Below are 12,188 nucleotides of genomic sequence, written 5' to 3'. Positions count from 1 at the left end.
GGAAAAAAATAAGGAAAATCAACTTTAGCCTTTTATAACATTTCCTTGTTGTCTCAGGCAGGCTATGATGGAATCTATAGAATGAATGCAGTGTTACTATTTGTGTTTAACACATAAAATGTCAGAGAGATGCAAAGACGTCAACAGTTACAGAACTAAGAGCAAGCAAGCGTGGTCTGAGGTCCCACTTGCTGCTTTTTCACAGTCTTCTGCGATCCTGTAGATATTTTAGGAGCCATTTATAAAGACTATGTCTGCCCTTGGAAGTAGAAATGCAACTACTAAGGTCAACACAAATTGACATTTTTAGAAATATAAAACTAGACATAAATCCCTACTAATGTGTATATGTAAACTACTCCTTTACTTGTGAAACAATCCTTATGTTTTCACAACAGATATTGACATTCTACTTAGCAAAAGAATGAGATTTTTTTCTAAGAAATGTAAGCAAGTAATATTTTAAGATAGTTTCGGTGGAAAGCCAGGCTTTCTCTTGGTATAATGACTTCAAAAAAGAAGTCAAAGTATTGCTCATGAGGTAAAGAGCAGGATTTGCTTTCAGGCTTTCAAAGAAAAGATAGTTACATAGAAACATCAAAGTGAAAACAAGGATGCAGAGAAGATCCTGGGGAGAAGAGGACCCTGGTTATTCTCAAGAAAATCTCCATTTTGTGGGATCCCAAAAGACAAAACCGCTGCTATGAATTTTTGAATGTGTATTGAGGTTCAACAATTTGAAACACTTCCTGGGATCTTTAATTGAAATGTACTTGATTATTTAGTAAATTCTTCCTTACTCACAATTGGTTTGTGTGAGTTGATCTTGGATGGGCTTCTCAGGTGGCTCAATGGTAAAAAATCTGCCTGCCAAGGCAGGAGGTGTAAGAGATGCAAGTTCAATCCCTGGATTGGGAAGGTCCCTGGAGAAGGAAATGGTTCAGTTCAGTTCAGTACAGTCGCTCAGTCGTGTCCGACTCTTTGCGACCCCATGAATCGCCTCATGTCAGGCCTCCCTGTCCATCACCAACTCCCGGAGTTCACTCAGACTCGCATCCAGCGAGTCAGTGATGCCATCCAGCCATCTCATCCTCGGTTGTCCCCTTCTTCTCCTGCCCTCAATCCTTCCCAGCATCAGAGTCTTTTCCAAAGAGTCAACTCTTCACATGAGGTGGCCAAAGTACTGGAGCTTCAGCTTTAGCATCATTGCTTCCAAAGAAATCCGAGGGCTGATCTCCTTCAAAATGGACTGGTTGGATCTCCTTGTAGTTCAAGGGACTCTCAAGAGTCTTCTCCAACACCACACTTCAAAAGCATTAATCCTTCCATGCTTAGCCTTCTTCACAGTCCAACTCTCACATCCATACATGACCACAGGAAAAACCATAGCCTTGACTAGATGGCCCATAGTCGGCAAAGTAATGTTTCTGCTTTTGAATATGCTATCTAGGTTGGTCATAACTTTTCTTCCAAGGAGTAAGCGTCTTTTAATTTCGTGGCTGCAGTCACCATCTGCAGTGATTTTGGAGCCCAAAAAATTAAAGTCTGACACTGTTTCTACTGTTTCCCCATCTATTTCTCATGAAGTGATGGGACCGGATGCCATGATCTTGGTATTCTTGAATGTTGAGTTTAAAGCCAACTTTTTCACTCTCCTCTTTCACTTTCATCAAGAGGCTTTTTAGCTCTGATTCACTTTCTGCCATAAGGGTGGTGTCATCTGCATATATGAGGTTATTGATACTTCTCCCAGCAATCCTGATTCCAGCTTGTATTTCTTCCAGTCCAGCGTTTCTCATGATATTCTCTGCATATAAGTTACATAAGCAGGGTGACAATATACAGCCTTGACATACTCCTTTTCCCATTCGGAACCAGTCTGTTGTTCTATGTCCAGTTCTAACCGTTGCTTCCTGACCTGCATACAGATTTCTCAGGAGGCAGGTCACATGGTCTGGTATTCCCATCTCTTTCAGAATTTTCCACAGTTGATTGTGATCCACACAGTCAAAGGCTTTGGCATAGTCAATAAAGCAGAAATAGATGTTTTTCTGGAACACTCTTGCTTTTTTGATGATCCAGCATATGTTGGCAATTTGATCTCTGGTTCCTCTGCCTTTTCTAAAACCAGCTTGAACAGCAGGAAGTTCATGGTTCACGTATTGCTGAAGCCTGGCTTGGAGAATTTTGAGCATTACTTTACTAGCATGTGAGATGAGTGCAATTGTGCAGTAGTTTGAGCATTCTTTGGCATTGCCTTTCTTTGGGATTGGAATGAAAACTGACCTTTTCCAGTCCTGTGGCCACTGCTGAGTTTTCCAAATTTGTTGGCATATTGAGTGCAGCACTTTCACAGCATCATCCTTCAGGATTTGAAACAGCTCAACTGAAATTCCATCACCTCCACTAGCTTTGCTCGTAGTGATGCTTTCTAAGGCCCACTTGACTTCACATTCCAGGATGTCTGGCTCTAGATTAGTGATCACATCATCATGATTATCTGCTTCGTGAAGATCTTTTTTGTACAGTTCTTCTGTGTATTATTGCCACCTCTTCTTAATATCTTCTGCTTCTGTTAGGTCCATACCATTTCTGTCCTTTATCGAGCCTATCTTTGCATGAAATATTCCCTTGGTATCTCTAATTTTCTTGAAGAGCTCTCTAGTCTTTCCCATTCTGTTCTTTTCCTCTATTTCTTTGCATTGATCACTGAAGAAGGCTTTCTAATCTCTTCTTGCTATTCTTTGGAACTCTGCATTCAGATGCTTATATCTTTCCTTTTCTCCTTGGCTTTTTGCCTCTCTTCTTTTCACAGCTATTTGTAAGGCCTCCCCAGACAGCCATTTTGCTTTTTTGCATTTCTTTTTCATGGGGATGGTCTTGATCCCTGTCTCCTGTACAATGTCATGAACCTCATTCCATAGTTCATCCGGCACTCTATCTATCAGATCTAGTCCCTTAAATCTATTTCTCACTTCCACTGTATAATCATAAGGGATTTGATTTAGGTTATACCTGAATGGTCTAGTGGTTGTCCCCACTTTCTTCAATTAAATCTGAATTTGGCAATAAGGAGTTCATGATCTGAGTCACAGTCAGCTCCTGGTCTGGTTTTTGTTGACTGTATAGAGCTTCTCCATCTTTGGCTGCAAAGAATATAATCAATCTGATTTCAGTGTTGACTATCTGGTGATGTCCATGTGTAGAGTCTTCTCTTGTGTTGTTGGAAGAGGGTGTTTGCTATGACCAGTGCATTTTCTTGGCAAAACTCTTAGTCTTCGCCCTGCTTCATTCCGCATTCCAAGGCCAAATTTGCCTGTTACTCCAGGTGTTTCTTGACTTCCTCCTTTTGCATTCCAGTCCCCTAGAATGAAAAGGACATCTTTTTTGGGTGTTAGTTCTGAAAGGTCTTGTAGGTCTTCATAGAACCATTCAACTTCAGCTTCTTCAGCATTACTGGTTGGGGCATAGACTTGGATAACTGTGATATTGAATGGTTTGCCTTGGAGACAAACAGAGATCATTCTGTCGTTTTTGAGACTGCATCCAAGTACTGCATTTCAGACTCTTTTGTTGACCATGGTGGCTACTCCATTTCTTCTCAGGGATTCCTGCCCACAGTAGTAGATGTAATGGTCATCTGAGTTAAATTCATTCCAGTCCATTTTAGTTCGCTGATTCCTAGAATGTCGACATTCACCCTTGCCATCTCTTGTTTGACCACTTCCAATTTGCCTTGATTCATGGACCTGACTTTCCAGGTTCCTATGCAATATTGCTCTTTACTGCATCGGATCTTGCTTCTATCACCAGTCACATCCACAGCTGGGTATTGTTTTTGCTTTGGCTCCGTCCCTTCATTCTTTCTGGAGTTATTTCTCCACTGATCTCCAGTAGCATATTGGACAGCTAATGACCTGCGGAGTTCCTCTTTTGGTATCCTATCTTTGCCTTTTCATACTGTTCATGGGGTTCTCAAGGCAAGAATACTGAAGTGGCTTGCCATTCCCTTCTCCTGTGGACTACATTCTGTCAGACCTCTCCACCATGACCTGCCCATCTTGGGTTGCCCCACAGGCATGGCTTGGTTTCATTGAGTTAGACAAGGCTGTGGTCCTAGTGTGATTAGATTGACTAGTTTTCTCTGAGTATGGTTTCAGTGTGTCTGCCCTCTGATGCCCTCTTGCAACACCTGCCATCTTACTTAGGTTTCTCTTACCTTGGGCGTGGGGCATCTCTTCACGGCTGTTCCAGCAAAACACAGCTGCTGCTCTTTACCTTGGACGAGGGGTATCTCCTTACCGCTGCCATTCCTGACCTTCCACGTGGGATAGCTCCTCTAGGCCCTCCTGTGCCTACGCAGCCACCACTCCTTGGGTTGCTCCTCCCGGCCGCCTGCCCTGGCCTCGGGCACGGGTGGCTCGGGAGAAGCCACCTCTTGCCCGAGGCCAGGGGTGGTGACCCTGAGGAGCCACCCCAAGCCCAAGGCCAGGGGCTACAGCTGGGAGGAAATGGTAACCACTCCAATATTCTTGCCAAGAAAATCCCATGGACAGAAGAGCCTGGCAGGCCATAGTTCATGAGGATCACAAAAAATCAAACATGACTGAACACGAAGTATTGTATTATACACAATATTATATTCTACTGTGCTAAGAGAAAGGTGAGAGGCTGATTTTTTCATCTGTATTTTCATGACAATGTGCAAACTCATGATCACATGCAAGGAAAAGTGATCCATAAATATAAGACTTCTTCCTATTTAATTCACAAGAATATTGTAGGGAGATCTTGGGCACCATGGGGTTCAGGGTATGAATGAGTAGCTAATTTACCAAACAGGGGTCTGGTCTTTAGTCACAGTTGCAGCCCAGAGAGGAGCCTGGATGCAGGAGGCCACCTGTCTTGGACTCTGTCCACTTTTCTGCTCTGCTAAAAGACCCTAATGCTGGGAGGGATTGGGGGCAGGAGGAAAGGGGACGACAGAGGATGAGATGGCTGGATGGCATCACTGACTTGATGGATATGAGCTTGAGTAAACTCTGGGAGTTGTTGATGGACAGGGAGGCCTGGCGTGCTGCAATTCATGGGGTTGCAAAGAGTCGACTGAGTGACTGAGCGACTGAACTGAACTGAACTCTTTTCATAGGAACTTTGTTCTTATGAAGGGGCTTCCCTGGTGGCTCAGACAGTAAAGAATCTGCCTGCAATACGAGAGACCTGGGTTCGATCCCTGAGTAAGGAAGATCCCTTGGAGAAGGGCATGGCTACCCACTCCAGTATTCTTGCCTGGAAAATTCCATGGACAGAGGAGCCTGGCCAGCTAGAATCCACAGGGTCACAAATAGTCAGACATGACTGAGCAGCCATTGCTTTCACTTTGCCCTTTGCCCTTATGAAACCAAATTCATGCACCATGTATAGAATCCAAGTGGGAAGAGAAGGTAAATGTTATGGGTCACCTGAGTTCTATTCTTTAGGGTCAGAAACAATCCATTTGCAGAATCACCATGCAAAGATTTCTATTGACACATCACCACCTTGAACTTGCTCACGGGGCCATGTCTGGCCAGGAAGGTGGATGTGAGGCTGGGCACATCATTGGGTGAAATGGGCCACACTTCAAAGGCTGAGGAAATCTAGATGGTTTGGGGACATCATTCTTCTCTTAAAAACCAATTCTTCAAGAGCCAAAAGAGTCATAGAACTGTGAATCTGTCACTCTCCTTGCAATTTTAACAGCCCTCTAAATGCACCCCCATTCCTATCATAGAGTTAATTAATGCAAATGGTAGTTTCCTGGAATAGACTCATTAGGTAAATCCCAAATGGATCTCAGGCTGCCAGTTAGGAATAAAAGGAAGTAGGCTTGTATACAGCTCCTGCATTAATTAGAACCCATCTGGTTTCATGAACGGACTCCAAACCCTCCACAAGCCAAAAGGATGTGTTTCATCTGCTGTGACAATAGCAACACCTAAGGCTCCGTGTCGTCCCATCTGATAATCAGGACGGGCACCGGCCTGGCTGCAGGGTCCATTTTTGGCGGGGTCTCCCCAGGGCCCCCTTCCCCAGCCTGTGTCAAGCAATCACTGAATTCCATAATGTGGTGACTACAGAGACCTAATAGGTCATTTTCCTTGTTTAAAGAGACAGCATTTTCCCCTTTGAGATTTTGTTAGTATCGAATAGACGATGGTCTTGGAAATTGGAGTCTACTTTCAGATATGTTGGGATCTAGCTTGTTTCCTCCTGACATGGTTCTCCTCCTAGAAGGTGTGGGCGTTATGTTAGCAGCACTCAACTGGCAAAGAGAAGAGCAAGACCCTATTCTCAGATCTGTTGGGAGACCTCAGGGAAGTCACTCAACCTCTCTGGTCCTCAGTTTGTCAACTATGAAGCCAGTGGTTCACCCTAGATGAGTCTGAAACCTTTCAGCTTGCACTCTCTTCTCTCCTCCCTCCACAGGGCGAGACCTTGATGATCCATTCTTCCATGCGTCTTTTAAAAAGCTCACATGTGTGGTAGGTAGATCATTTGATATGGTTTCCTTTACTTAGAGGGCAAAACATTGCTTCCCCATCATTTTCTATCCTCATCATTTTTAAAGAAGATTGAGAAGTTAGTGAGAATATACCTACTATGTCAAAGTGTCTGCCTGCAATGTGGGAGACCTAGGTTCGATCCCTGGGTGGGGAAGATCCCCTGGAGAAGGAAATGGCAACCCACTCCCGTATTCTTGCCTGGGGAATCCCATGGACAGAGGAGCTTGGTGGGCTACAGTCCACGGGTTGCAAAGAGTCCGACACGACTGAGCAACTTCACTTTCACTTTCATAGTCACTATAATTAATATTTGTTAACAATTTAGTTATTTAGCGAAACATTTTCATGTAACATTTTCATTCTGCCATTCCTTCTGAACGGTACAGCTTCAAACCCCAAATTCCAAAAGGGATTAAAATCCCACACCATCTACCTGTTGGGGAATTAACTCTTAAGACCGAAAAACAAATACTCCTGACCACCCCCTCCCACACAGTAGTGCAGTTCAGGTGGGTTAATTGACTCTTTAAAGTCTATTCATACATAATGCACACTAATTATTAATAAATGCAGAGTAATGTTTGAAGAATAATATAGGGAATCATGACTAGAATACTTACTAAAATGTTTTTTAGGACTAAAGTGAAGCAAGATTTCTCCCTCTTAATAAGTAATCATTCGCTCATAAATTCTATAGACACTTGTTGGACATTCTCTATATCAGATGTTTTGCTGGATTATAGTAAAAGTGTGGGCTTCCCCAATCATTCAGCAGTAAAGAATCCCCCTGCATTGTACAAGATGAAGGAGACATGGGTTCGACCCCTGTGTCAGGAAGATCCCCCAGAGGAGGGCATGGCAACCCACTCTAGTATTCTTGCCTGGATAATTCCATGGACAGAGGAGCCTGGTGGGCTACAGTCCATAGGGCTGCAAAGAGTCAGACACAACTGAGCATACACACACATAGAGTGATAAAAATGTGAATAGGACCATGTGTGCTAGTTGCTCAGTCATGTCCAGTCTTTGCAACCCAATGGACTGTAGCCCACCAGGCTGTCCATGAGATTCTTCAGGCAAGAATTCTGGAGTAGGTAGCCATTCCCTTCTCCAGGGCTCTTCCTGACCCAGGGATTGAATCCAGGTCCCCTGCATGCAGACTCTTTACCACCTGAGCCACCAGGGAAGCCCCTGAAATCCCTTGTCTCAAATTCAAATACAATGAGGAGAAATAACCAAGAAAACCCATCATTGCAAGAACAGACTATTGTATCTGAATTCAGTCTATGGGAGCAAGGACTAGAGGGGCCACCACGCCAGACTGAGAAAGTCAGGTGTGTCCTGGAATACAAGAAAGACACTGAATCTCTTACAGGGTTGCCAAGAGGCAAAATGGAAGGAAAAGAGATAAGATGATGCTGAAGCCCTCAGGTGAAAACAGAAGTTATTGTAATGCAGACTGGTTCTCCAAAATGCCAATTTGGCACCAAAGAAATACTCAGACCAGTGAAAGTGAAAGTTGCTCAGTTGTGCCTGACTCATGGAATTCTCCAGGCCAGAATACTGGAGTGGGTAGCCTTTCCCTTCTGCAGGGATCTTCCCAACCCAGGGATCAAACCCAAGTCTTCTTCTTTGCAGGTGGATTTTTTACCAGTTGAGCCACAAGGGAAGCCACTCAGAATAGAATTTCTTCATCAAAAGGAAGGTGACTTCATCTAAGATGTCAGATTAGAAAATTTAGGTGTCTGGATGTCTAGTGGTGATGGATGAGAAGTAATATATGTGGTGACTGAAAGAAAAAAGACCAGAGAAATGTCAAAGATACTTAAAGCAGAGCTTATTTTGTTGAAAGTCGAATAACAGCAATCTGAACTTACGGAAGCCAAAAGAAACATCAGAAAACCCTAAAAGGTATCAACAACAAGAGATGAGCTTTAACTTTAACATGAACAGCATATGGGCAACTTAAAAATGGATCCAGAAAGCCACTCTGCAGAAAAAAGGGACAGAAATTTAGGTAATTTCCTGATTCAGAGGCCAAGATGTTTGACTGACTCAGACTACCTAGGCTTCCGCTTTCTGCTCTCATGGGCATTTCTGTGACACCAGATTCCAAGTATCTGATTCTGATCTCCCTACGATCTTGCAGTGGCTAATGAGAACACTCAATGACTTTCTTCTCCTCTGCTAGTGACTAAGTCTCTAAGAGTTGGAGAATCACTCTTTTTGTTCATAACCGTCTCTCTTGAGTTCTGGCATGGAGCTCAGCAAAAGTTGAACACCAAGAGTGAATGGTGATTGGTTATATTAATTTGTGTGTGTGCAAAAGTAGGAAGTCAAGAAACACCTGGAATAACAGGCAAATTTGGCCTTGGAATGCGGAATGAAGCAGGGCAAAGACTAATAGAGTTTTGCCAAGAAAATGCACTGGTCATAGCAAACACCCTCTTCCAAAAACACAAGAGAAGACTATACACATGGACATCACCAGATGGTCAACACCGAAATCAGATTGATTATATTGTCTGCAGCCAAAGATGGAGAAGCTCTATACAGTCAACAAAAACAAGACCAGGAGCTGATTGTGGCTCAGATCATGACCTCCTTATTACCAAATTCAGACTGAAATTGAAGAAAGTAGGGAAAACCGCTAGACCATTCAGGTATGACCTAAATCAAATTCCTTATGATTATACAGTGGAAGTGAGAAATAGATTTAAGGGACTAGATCTGACAGAGTACCTGATGAACTATGGACGGAGGTTCCTGACATTGTACAGGAGACAGGAATCAATACCATCCCCATGGAAAAGAAATGCAAAAAAGCAAAATGGCTGTCTGGGGAGGCCTTACAAATAGCTGTGAAAAGAAGAGAAGCAAAAAGCCAAGGAGAAAAGGAAAGATATAAGCATCTGAATGCAGAGTTCCAAAGAATAGCAAAAAGAGATAAGAAAGTCTTCTTCAGCGATCAATGCAAAGAAATAGAGGAGAACAACAGAATGGGAAAGACTAGAGATCTCTTCAAGAAAATTAGAGATACCAAGGGAACATTTCATGCAAAGATGGGCTCAATTAAGGACAGAAATGATCTGGACCTAACAGAAGCAGAAGATATTAAGAAGAGGTGGCAAGAATACACGGAAGAACTGTTCAAAAAAGATCTTCACGACCCAGATAATCATGATGGTGTGATCACTAATCTAGAGCCAGACATCTTGGAATGTGAAGTCAAGTGGGCCTTAGAAAGCATCACTACGAACAAAGCTAGTGGAGGTGATGGAATTCCAGTTGAGCTATTTCAAATCCTGAAAGATGATACTGTGAAAGTGCTGCACTCAGTATGCCAACAAATTTGGAAAACTCAGCAGTGGCCACAGGACTGGAAAAGGTCAGTTTTCATTCCAATCCCAAAGAAAGGCAATGCCAAAGAATGCTCAGACTACCGCACAATTGCACTCATCCCACATTCTAGTAAAGTAATGCTCAAAATTCTCCAAGCCAGCCTTCAGCAATATGTGAACCGTGAACTTCCTGATATCCAAGCTGGTTTTAGAAAAGGCAGAGGAACCAGAGATCAAATTGCCAACATCTGCTGGATTATCGAAAAAGCAAGAGAGATCCAGAAAAACATCTATTTCTGCTTTATTGACTATGCCAAAGCCTTTGACTGTGTGGATCACAAGAAACTGTGGGAAATTCTGAAAGAGATGGGAATACCAGACCACCTGACCTGCCTCCTGAGAAATCTGTATGCAGGTCAGGAAGCAACAGTTAGAACTGGACATGGAACAACAGACTGGTTCCAAATAGGAAAAGGAATATGTCAAGGCTGTATATTGTCACCCTGCTTATTTAACTTCTATGCAGAGTACATCATGAGAAACGCTGAACTGGAAGAAACACAAGCTGGAATCAAGATTACTGGGAAAAATATCAATAACCTCAGATATGCAGATGACACCACCCTTATGGCAGAAAGTGAAGAGGAACTAAAAAGCCTCTTGATGAAAGTGAAAGAGGAGAGTGAAAAAGTTGGCTTAAAGCTCAGCATTCAGAAAATGAAGATCATGGCATCTGGTCCCATCACTTCATGGGAAATAGATGGGGAAAGAGTGGAAACAGTGTCAGACTTTATTTTTTGGGGCTCCAAAATCACTGCAGATGGTTACTGCAGCCATGAAATTAAAAGACGTTTACTCCTTGGAAAAAAGTGATGACCAACCTAGATAGTATATTGAAAAGCAGAGACATTACTTTGCCGACTAAGGTCCGTCTAGTCAAGGCTATAGTTTTTCCAGTAGTCATGTATGGATGTGAGAGTTGGACTGTGAAGAAGGCTGAGCGCCGAAGAATTGATGCTTTTGAACTGTGGTGTTGGAGAAGACTCTTGAGAGTCCCTTGGACTGCAAGGAGATGCAACCAGTCCATTCTGAAGGAGATCAACCCTGGGATTTCTTTGGAAGGAATGATGCTGAAGCTGAAACTCCAGTACTTTGGCCACCTCATGTGAAGTGTTGACTCATTGGAAAATACTTTGATGCTGGGAGGGATTAGGGGCAGGAGAAGAAGGGGACGACAGAGGATGAGATGGCTGGATGGCATCACTGACTCGCTGGATGCGAGTCTGAGTGAACTCCCGGAGATGGTGATAGACAGGGAAGCCTGGCGTGCTGCGATTCATGGCGTCGCAAAGAGTCGGACACGACTGAGCGACTGAACTGAACTGATGAGCGCTCAGTCATGTCTGACTCTTCACGCCCCTTTGGAATGAAGCTTGCCAGGCTTCTCCGTCCATGGGATTCTCAAGGCAAGAACTCTGGAGTGGGTAGCCATTCTCTTCTTCAGGAGATCTTCCCAACCTTGGGATTGAACCTGTGTCTCTTTGGTCTCTTGCATTGGCAGGTGGATTATTTACACTGCACCATCTAGGATTTACAAGAAGGTAAACTAGTAATTCAGATGGTAAAAAACTCTGCCTGCAATGCTGGAGACCTGGGTTCGATCCCTGGGTCAGGAAGACCCCCTGGAGAAGGGAATGGCTACCCACACCTGTCCATTCTTCCACGGACAGTGGAGCCTGCTGGGCTATAGTCCATGGATCACAAAGAGTTGGACACAACTGAACGAATATCACTTTTTTCAAACTGAGCAAGAAGCAATGTGGAAAAGAGACAACCTGACCTCTAGTCACTGACTGGTCACTGCTCTTGGGCACAGCATCTGAAACACTTCCATTTTTCAGCCACCAACAGCAGCTCTCCTTCTTGAAAAAACACTTGACAAGCCTCCTCCCCTGGAAAACTCCCAATTTTCCTTTGATGCCCAGCTTGAGAGTTATTTGAGTGGCTTCATGACCAGAAAAACTGCATTTGGTCCCTGCTTTGGCTGGAGAACAAGGTTGTCTCTGTGAGTTTGTAAGAAGGCAATATAACAACCAGAACAATATCAAAGATGTAGGAAATATCTTTCTAATTTTTTCAGGGCATTACCTGTTTTTGAGATACCCAATCTCCATTCATATTATACAAATATAAATATACCTTATATCTCTACATAGCTAAGTTTATGGCACTGCAATTATCTATTTACTTACCATCTTCACAAGAACATGGATGTTCATGTTTAAATTTCTAGGTCACAGAT

Source organism: Budorcas taxicolor, chromosome 22, assembly GCF_023091745.1.
Source record: "Budorcas taxicolor isolate Tak-1 chromosome 22, Takin1.1, whole genome shotgun sequence".
Classification (NCBI taxonomy): domain Eukaryota; kingdom Metazoa; phylum Chordata; class Mammalia; order Artiodactyla; family Bovidae; genus Budorcas; species Budorcas taxicolor.
Note: the sequence above shows the minus strand (reverse complement) of the source record.